This window comes from Sciurus vulgaris (genome assembly GCF_902686455.1).
Source record: "Sciurus vulgaris genome assembly, chromosome: 11".
Lineage (NCBI taxonomy): Eukaryota > Metazoa > Chordata > Mammalia > Rodentia > Sciuridae > Sciurus > Sciurus vulgaris.
Genome location: NC_136472.1, coordinates 67,322,501 through 67,332,849, shown reverse-complemented (window position 1 = coordinate 67,332,849; position 10,349 = coordinate 67,322,501).

Below are 10,349 nucleotides of genomic sequence, written 5' to 3'. Positions count from 1 at the left end.
CTCTTCAACAAATGGTGCTGGGAAAATTGGAAATCCATGTGCAGCAAAATGGAACTAAACTTCTATCTCTCAACATCACAAAAATCAATTCAAAGTGGATCAAAGACTTAGTCACTAGACCAGAGACCCTGCACCTAATAGAAGAAAAAGTAGGCCCAAATCTTCATTATTTCGGCTTAGGATCTGACTTCCTAAAGAAGACTCCTAAAGCACAAGAAGTAAAATTAACCAATGAATGGGATGGATTCAAACTAAAAAGCTTCTTCTCAGCAAAGGAAACAATCAATAACATGAAGAGAGAGCCTTCAGAGTGGGAGAAAATCTTTACCCCAGGCACCTCAGATAGAGCACTAATCTCCAGGATATATGAGTGAGATGGCCGGACCATATGGTGGTTTCATTCCTAGATTTTTGTTTGTTTTTGGTACCAGAAAGTTTAACACCAAAAAAAAACAAAAAAAAAAAACAAAAAAAACAAAAAAACAAAAAACAAAAAAACAAATAACCATATCAATAAATGGGCTAAGGAAATGAACAGACACTTCACAGAATAAGAAATACAATCAATCAACAAACATGAAAAAATGTTCATCATCTCTAGCAATTACAGAAATGCAAATCAAAACTACCTTGAGATTTCATCTCACTCTAGTCAGAATGGCAGTTATCAAGAATACAAGCAATAATAAGTGTTGGCGAAGATGTGGGGTAAAAGGTACACTCACACATTGCTGGTGGGACTACAGATTGGTGCAACCACTCGGGAAAGCAGTATGGAGATTCCTCAGGAAACTTGGAATGGAACCACCATTTGACCCAGCTATCCCACTCTTCAGTTTATAACCAAAGGACTTAAAATCAGCATACTACAGTGACATCAATGTTTATAGCAGCTCAATTCACAATAGCTAACTATGGAACCAACCTAGATGTCCTTCAACAGATGAATGGATAAAGAAAATGTGGTCTATATACACAATGGAATGTTACTCAGCCTTAAAGAATAATGAAATCATGTCATTTGCAGGTAAATGGATGAATCTGGAGAATATCATGCTAAGTGAAATAAGCCAATTCCAAAAAAACAAAAGCCAAATGTTTTCCCTGAAAAGCAGATGCTGATCCATAGTGTCAGGGCTGGGAGTGGATAGGGAAGAATGAAGGAACTTTGATTGTGCAGAGAGGTGTGAGGGGAGAGATGGGGTGGTGGGGCTGGGATGAACAGTAGGATGAGATAGACATTATTACCCTATATACATGTATGATTATACTACCTGTGTGACTCAGCATCTCGTGTAGCCAGAGGAATGAGAAGTAAAGCTCAATTTGTGTACAATATGTCAAAATGCACAATTTTTTTTTTTTTTAGTTTTTGACAGTTTATTTTTTTTAATTTTAATTAAAAATCATAAATTTACATAGGGCAATGTTGTTTGATTCATTCTGTTATTTTTTTCCCTTCCCCCCTCCCCTCCCACCCCTCTTTTCCCTCTATACATTCCTTTCTTCCTCCATTCTTACCACCCTGCTTATCCCTAACCCTAAGCCTAACCCTAACCCTAACGCTAACCCCTCCTACCCCCCATTATATGTCCTCATCCGCTTATCAGCGAGATCATTCGTCCTTTAGTTTTTTGAGATTGGCTTATCTCACTTAGCATGATATCCTCCAATTTCATCCATTTGCCTGTAAATGCCATAAATTTGTCATTCCTCATGGCGGAGTAATATTCCATTGTATATATATGCCACAGTTTCTTTACCCATTCATCAATTGAAGGGCATCTGGGTTGGTTCCACAATCTGGCTATAGTGAATTGAGCAGCTATGAACATTGATGTGGCTGTATCTCTGTAGTATGCTGATTTTAAGTCCTTTGGGTATAGGCCAAGGAGTGGGATAGCTGGGTCAAATGGTGGTTCCATTACAAGCTTTCTGAGGAATCTCCATACTGCTTTCCAGAGTGGCTGCACTAGTTTGCAACCCCACCAGCAATGTATGAGTGTACCTTTTCCCCCACATCCTCACAAATACCTATTGTTGCTTATGTTCTTGATAATCGCCATTCTAATTGGGGTGAGATGAAATCTTGGAGTAGTTTTGATTTGCATTTCTCTTATTACTAGAGATGTTGAACATTTTTTCATATATCTGTTGATTGCTTGTACATCTTCTTCTGTGAAGTGTCCATTTCCTTAGCCCATTTGTTGATTGGATTATTTGTATTCTTGGTGTAGAGTTTTTTGAGTTCTTTATAGATTCGGGATATTAGCACTCTATCTGAAATATGAGTGGCAAAGATATTCTCCCACTCTGTAGGCTCTCTCTTCACATTACTGATAGTTTCCTTTGCTGAGAGAAAGCTTTTTAGTTTGAATCTATCCCAGTTGTTGATTCTTGCTTTTATTTCTTGGGCTATGGGAGTCCTGTTAAGGAAGTCTGATCCTAAGCCAACAAGTTGAAGGTTTGGACCTACTTTTTCTTCTATAAGATGCAAGGTCTCTGGTCTGATTCCGAGGTCCTTGATCCATTGTGAGTTGAGTTTTGTGCAGGGTGAGAGATAGGGGTTTAATTTCATTCTGTTGCATATGGTTTTCCAGTTTTCCCAGCACCATTTGTTGAAGAGGCTATCTTTTCTCCATTGCATATTTTTGGCCCCTTTGTCTAGTATGAGAAAATTGTATTTATTTGGGTTTGTGTCCATGTCCTCTATTCTGTACCATTGATCTACCTGTCTATTTTGGTACCAATACCATGCCATTTTTGTTACTATTGCTTTGTAATAGAGTTGAAGATGTGGTATTGCGATACCCCCTGCTTCACTCTTTCTACTGAGGATTGCTTTAGCTATTCTGGGTTTCTTATTCCTCCAGATGAATTTCATAATTGCTTGCTCTATTTCTGTAAGTTACACCATTGGGATTTTAATTGGAATTGCATTGAATCTGTATAGCACTTTTGGTAGTATGGCCATTTTGACAATATTAATTCTGCCTATCCAAGAACATGGGAGATCTTTCCATCTTCTAAGGTTTTCTTTAATTTCTTTCTTTAGTGTACTATAGTTCTCATTGTAGAGGTTTTTCACCTCTTTTGTGAGATTGATTCCCAAGTATTTTTTTTTTTTTTCGAGGCTATTGTGAATGGGGTAGTTTTCCTGATTATTCTTTCCAAAGATTCATCACTTATGTATAAAAATGCATTAGATTTATGTGCATTGATCTTATATCCCACTACTTTACTGAATTCACTTATGAGTTCTAAAAGTTTTCTGGTGGAATTTCCTGGTTCCTCTAAATATATAATCATATCATCAGCAAATAGGGATAGTTTGAGTTCTTCTTTTCCAATTCGTATCCCTTTAATTTCTTTGGTCTGTCTAACTGCTCTGGCTAGAGTTTCAAGAACGATATTGAATAGAAGTGGTGAAAGAGGGCATCCCTGCCTTGTTCCAGTTTTTAGGGGGAATGCTTTCAGTTTTTCACCATTTAGAATGATATTGGTCATGGGCTTAGCATAGATGGCCTTCACAATGTTAAGGAATGTTCCCACTACCCCAATTTTTTCTAGTGTTTTGGGCATGAAGGGATGCTGTATTTTATCGAATGCTTTTTCTACATCTATTGAAATAATCATGTGATTCTTAACTTTTAGTCTGTTGATATGGTGAATAACATTTATTGATTTCCGGATGTTGAACCAACCTTGTATCCCTGGGATAAAACCCACTTGATCGTGGTGCACTATCTTTTTAATATATTTTTGTATGCGATTTGCTAAAATTTTGTTGAGAATTTTTGGGTCGATGTTCATTAAGGATATTAGTCTGAAATTTTCTTTCCTCGATGTATCTCTGCCTGGTTTTGGTATCAGGGTGATATTGGCTTCATAGAATGAGTTTGGGAGGGTTCCCTCCTCTTCTATTTTATGAAATACTTTGAGAAGTATTGGAATGAGCTCTTCTTTAAAGGTTTTGTAGAATTCAGTGAGAACCCATCTGGTCCCGGACTTTTCTTTGTTGGTAGGCTTTTGATGACCTCTTCTATTTCATTGCTTGAAATTGATTTATTTAAGTTGTGTATGTCCTCCTCGTTCAGTTTAGGTAATTCATATGTGTCTAGAAACTTGTTGATGTCTTCGAGGTTTTCTGTTTTGTTGGAGTATAGATTTTCAAAATAGCTTCTAATTATGTTTTGTATTTCACTCGTGTCTGTTGTGATATTTCCTTGTTCATTCCGAATTTTAGTAATTGAGTTTTCTCCCTCTTTCTCTTTGTTAGCATGGCTAAGGGTTTATCAATTTTGTTTATTTTTTCAAAGAACCAACTATTTATTTTGTTAATTTTTCCGATTGTTTCTTTTGTTTCAATTTCCTTGATTTCGGCTCTGATTTTAACAATTTCCTGTCTTCTACTACTTTTGGTGTTGGTCTGCTCTTCTTTTTCTAGGGCTTTGAGCTGTTGTGTTAAGTCATTTGTTGACTTCTACTTCTTTTGTTGAATGCACCCCATGAAATAAATCTTCCTTTCAGTACTGCTTTCATAGTGTCCCAGAGATTTTGATATGATGTGTCTTTGTTCTCATTTACTTCTAAGAATTTTGTGTTATTGAGATCTATGGTTTCTTTATTCAGTTTTTGTTTGGACAATCTATCCAGCGGTGAGAGAGGTGTGTTAAAATCACCTAGTATTATTGTGTTGTGGTCTATTTGATTTCTGGAATTGAGAAGGATTTGTTTGATGTACATGGATGAGCCAATGTTCGGAGCATAGATATTCATGATTGTTATGTCTTGCTGATTTATGCTTCCCTTAAGCAGTATGTAATGTCCTTCTTTATCCCTTCTGACTAGTTTTGGCTTGAAGTCCACATTATCTGTAATGAGGATGGATACTCCAGCTTTTTTGCTGTGTCCATGTGCATGGTATGTTTTTTCCCATCCTTTCACCTTTAGTCTATGGGTATCTCTTTCTATGAGATGGGTCTCTTGCAGGCAGCATATTGTTGGATTTTTCTCTTTAATCCAATCTGCCAGTCTATGTCTTTTGATTGATGAGCTCAGGCCATTAACATTCAGGGTTATTATTGTGATATGATTTGTATTCCCAGTCAGTTGACTCATTTTTGTTTTTTGACATGATTTGGTTTCTCCTTTATTTGGCTATTCCTTTAGGTTAGTTCCTCCCGTTGCTGATTTACATCGTTGTTTTTCATCTCTTCCTCATGGAATATTTTGCTGAGAATGTTCTGTAATGCTGGCTTTCTTTTTGTAAATTCCCTAGCTTTTGTTTATCATGGAAGGATCTTATCTCATCGTCAAATCTGAAAGTAAGTTTTGCTGGGTATAAAATTCTCGGTTGGCATCCATTTTCTTTCAGGACTTGGTAAATGTTGTTCCAGGCCCTTTTAGCTTTTCGGGTCTGGATTAAAAAATCTGCTGATATTCTTATTGGTTTCCCCCTGAATGTAATCTGATTCTTTTCTCTCGCGGCCTTTAAAATTTTGTCTTTATTTTGAATGTTAGGTATTTTCATAATAATATGCCTTGGTGTAGGTCTGTTGTAATTTTGCATATTTGGAGTCCTATAAGCCTCTTGTACTTGGTTTTCCATTTCATTCTTCAGATTTGGAAAATTTTCTGATATTATTTCATTGAATAGATTGTTCATTCCTTTGGTTTGTTTCTCTAAGCCTTCCTCAATCCCAATTATTCTTAAATTTGGCCTCTTCATGATATCCTATAATTCTTGTAGATTCTGTTCATGATTTCTTACCATCTTTTCTGTTTGGTCAACCTTGTTTTCAAGATTAAATATTTTGTCTTCAATATCTGAGGTTCTGTCTTCCAGGTTATCTATCCTATTGGTTATGCTTTCTATGACGTTTTTAACTTGGTTTATTGTTTCCTTCATTTCAAGGATTTCTGTTTTATTTTTTTCAGTATCTCTAACTCTTTATTGAAATGTTCTTTTGCTTCCCTTATTTGCTCTTTTAACTGTTGATTGGTGCGTTCATTTAATGCCTGCGTTTGTTCTTTCATCTCCTCATTTGCTTCCCTGATTGTTTTAATTATGTACATTCTGAACTCCCTTTTGGACATTTCTTCTGCTGTGCTGTCATTGGGTTTTATTGATATAGTATCTAGGTTTGTTTCAGACATTTTCTTCCCTTGTTTTCTCATATTGGTCAGATGTCAGTGGGACTCTGTGATATTGTAGATTTCCTCTATTGGCTTATAGTGTCCCTGTAGATTTCCAGTGTATCACCTACCAGCCTTCCGTAGCCAGAAGTCTTGGATTAATTTGATAATGCAGTGCTTCCGAAGAACGCTGCCCCTAGCCCGCTACTGGTTCCAGGGAGAGAGACCTGGAGAGGTCTCTTGCTGCCCAGCCCTGGTCCCAGAGGCTGGTTGCAGGTTGGAGGTCTCCACTGGCTTGGGGACTTGTGGCTGGCTCTGTGTAGACAGGCTCTCACTGGGCGGTTTGCCCCGGGAAGCTAGCCTAGAGAGGCGCTTCCCACCGAGGGGGCTGGGCTGCTTGGGGAAGTCCCTGGCGCCCTGTGCTGGTCACTGAAGCAACCTGCGGGAGTGCCAGAGCTGGCAGCGGGGCAGGCCGGAGCTGGCCTGGGCGGCCGGAGTTGGCCGCGCTGCTTCTGTGTAGAAGGGCTCTCACTGGGGGGCCTGCTCCCCGAGGCTGGAGGATCTGTTCCTGTGGGAGGAGCCCACCGCCAGACTGAACAGAGCAGCCTGGGGGAGACTCTATCTGCCCTGTCCTACTCTAATAAGCCACGTGAATCCGGGTCTGCCACCCAGCTGAGCTTCGCTGGGTGGGGGAGACTCACCCGGTGGCTCTATTTTAGTCCGAGTCTTTCAATGCCTCCCCTTCTTGAATCCTGGGTTCTGGAGCGACTGGAGATGCAGTCACCCTCTAGTCCGCCATCTTGGATCGCCCCGTGGAAAAAGCCTGCAGCTCGAGGGGGACACGGCTGCCTGGAGAGGTCTCTGGCTGCCCAGCCCTGGTCCCAGAAGCTGCTTGCGTGTCCGAGGTCTCCGCTGGCTTGGGAACTTGTGGCTGGCTCTGCGTTGAGAAGCTCTCACTGGGCGGTCTGCCCCGGGAACCTAGCCTAGCGAGGTGCTTCCCACCGGAGGGGGCTGGGCTGCTTAGGGGATTCCCTGGCGCCCTGTGCTGGTCTCTAAAGCAAACTGCGGGTGGGCCGGAGCTGGCAGCGGGGCCAAAATGCACAATTAAGTGTGTATTATTTCTTTGATATTGTCCCTTTTTTTTTTTTTTCTTTGATATTCTAAGTATACAGTTTTTAGGCCAGATAATATTTATTGATCTATCATTAAGTTTACCTATTCTTTCTTCTGCCATCTTTAATCTTTTATTAAATATATTCAGTGCTTTTTAAAGTTTATTTTTTTTATAGTTTTTCTAATTTTGTCTCAGTAGATATTTGATATCCATAAAACAATAACTGGATCAGGATCCCAAGTCACTACAGTAAGCTTGATTTAGTTTGGTATGTCTAGAAGAATAGGTCAAGATAACTAGAAGGAGAAGAAGAAGGAGGAGGTAAAGAAAAAGAAGTCAGTGTGAGCTACCTTCTCACAAAACATCCTTCAAACAATCAGGATATCTAAAAACCAACACATGTATCCATATGACAATACAGCTTATATAAGTACAAACCAAGCAGCAAATAGAAATAACTGCAATATATGCCATGTAATTGCATCTAGTATTACTAGTATCTCTAGTACTAATCAAGAGTTGTTAGTTTAAACTGCGCACCAAGGTACATGCCTGTAATCTCAGCTACTTGAGAGTCTAACAAAGAAAGATTGGTGGTTTGATGCCATTGTGGGCAAGTTAATGGGACCCTGTGTTAAAATTAAAAGTTAAAAGGGCTGGGGATGTAGCTCGGTGGTAAAGTACCCCTGAGTTCAAAAAAGAAGAAAGAAAAGAAAAGAAAAATAGTAAATTCAATGAGCATAATTTACAAACTATAAGACTACAGACAGAATAATGGTTCCACAAAAAAATAGCCTTATCCTAAACCCCATAGCTTGTAATGATGTTAGGTTGTGTGGCAAAAGGGAATTAAATTTCACATAAATTTCAGTTGCAACTTACATGAAATTAAACAACCTTAACATAGGGATATATCTTAGTTTATCCAGATAACTCAAATGCAATCAAAGCAGTCTTAAAAAATGGAAGAGGAAGAGAGAATAGGAGAACAGGAGAGTCAAAGGAAAAAGACTATGGTAGGAAGGCAGAGTATTATTGCTGGTTTTGAAGACAAGTGAGCTTCTTGTGGCTAACAAAAGCAAAGAAACTTTTCCTTTTTAGAGTTTCTCAAAAGAAATGCAACCATCTCAACACCTTGTTGTCAGCCCTGTGAAGCAATGGTGGACTTGTGAACTGCAACAGATCATCTGTTTCTATTGTTCAAAGTCAGAAATTTAGGGAAATTTTTTTATAGTGGCTGCATGATACAAATATATTCAGCATCCCCAAAAAAATCTATATTTGTATTTTTGAGTACATACAGACATTTTAATTCATTATTGGGGAAATTATTTAAAACTACATTAATGAGGAGATGTATTACATTTATAATATTTATAGTATAAATATTCCATATTACAAAAATATCAAGTATTTCCATTTTAACACAGTCATTGCAATCAAATAATTCATATGTGTGTGTGTATATTAGTTATAAAACATAACTTCTAAAACTTTTATGTCAATGCAAAGTACTGAGAATGGGTAAGAAAATTTTGAAGACAAAATTGCAGGACTCACACTTCAATATCAATAATCTAGAAAGTCTTAGTTGTATTGGAATAGTATTGGTGGAAGTTTGTACAAAAAGGCTAATGAAAAAATACTGAATAATGCAGAAATATCCTTAGACTTCTCAGAATTCTGTCTCAACTGATGGTGTCTGATTTGTCTAGAGCTGAATCTCCTAGCGGTCTAATATTCACAGACTATTAAAACCCCTAGTGACATTCCATCTCAAGAGAAGTGATTTGACATGATGGCTTTTTATCCCTCACAAGGGAACAGGAGTAGAGAGGCTCATTTAACTTGAATGACCTGGGAATATGGGCAAATGCATAAATGTTTTCATTTACTTCGTACCAGAATCTTTCCTAGTTTAAAATTGTACTCAGTTTCTTCTAAATAGATACTATCTTCTAACCCTGTTCACCAAAATACAGAATTCAGAGTCTGGTGAGTTAAAAACTATAGTCACTTAGAGAAGAGAAAGGTCTTCACTGGTTCTGTCGTTTCATCAAACAATGCAGACTCCCTTTACTCAGGGTCCAAGTGTGGGTTGACCCCTGAAGGACCTGGACTTGGGAGAAAGGGATTTTTCTGGAACCATGATTCTATGACAAGGAGATAGAGCCTGATGGGAGACTATTGACTTCAAGAGCAGACAAGCACATATACCTAGAGATAGAGCCAGGAATTCAAAAGGAAAGGGCTCTTTGGTCAACAGAAATGAGATTAGAATAGGTTTTGATTGAAACAGAAGACCTTGGTTTGGATGTTTTCTTTTGCCTCCCTATGTAGTTGCAATGATGGCTGGGTTTTCTCCTTAAATGATTTCCTTGTGACACTGAGAAAATGTGCTTCTGTTTGGGGAGCAGCAGCAAATCTGTGCTAAAAGAAGCTGAACTATATTCTCTCCAAAATTCCAGAGACATTTGGGAGCTTTCTCAGCCCACCTGCTTTTCAGGTCACAGGAGACTACATGGCCATCATTTTAGGTAGGACTTCAAGGGGACTCTGCTGCTATACATTCTCCATAGAAGCTCAGTCCCTGTAGGAGTTTAGTCTGCATCAGCCCTGAAGATGTAACTAAGAGTGTGCATTCATACAGAGTGCTGCCTTAGGCAATGGAAAGTAGTTACATATTTCCTAAGTAGCAGTAGTTTGTTTACTTGGGCTGATTAAGGACTCTGAAATTCAAAACTAAGAGAGAAGCCTCCTTATGTAAAGCTCTGGGGACCTAAAAGAGATGTCACAATATCTGAATGTGACTTCTTCCAACTCTTCTAGTGTACAGGACAACAGATTCCTGCCAAACACATTCATGCAGGGTTGTTGTGACTTGCTTGCAAAGTCCTCTTCCTATTCTTAAAAGCTTTTGAATGATTTTGGAAATTTGTTGGATAGGATGAAAGACCTACGTCTTCAAAACTGGTGTAAGGATGGCACATATGCTGTGGGGCCTCTCCAGGGCTATGCTTACTGGTATCAGTGTGCCTAATTCCCTTCCCTTCTCTTTTCAAAGTACTCTATAAAACAGATCACAGAAACAGAGTTA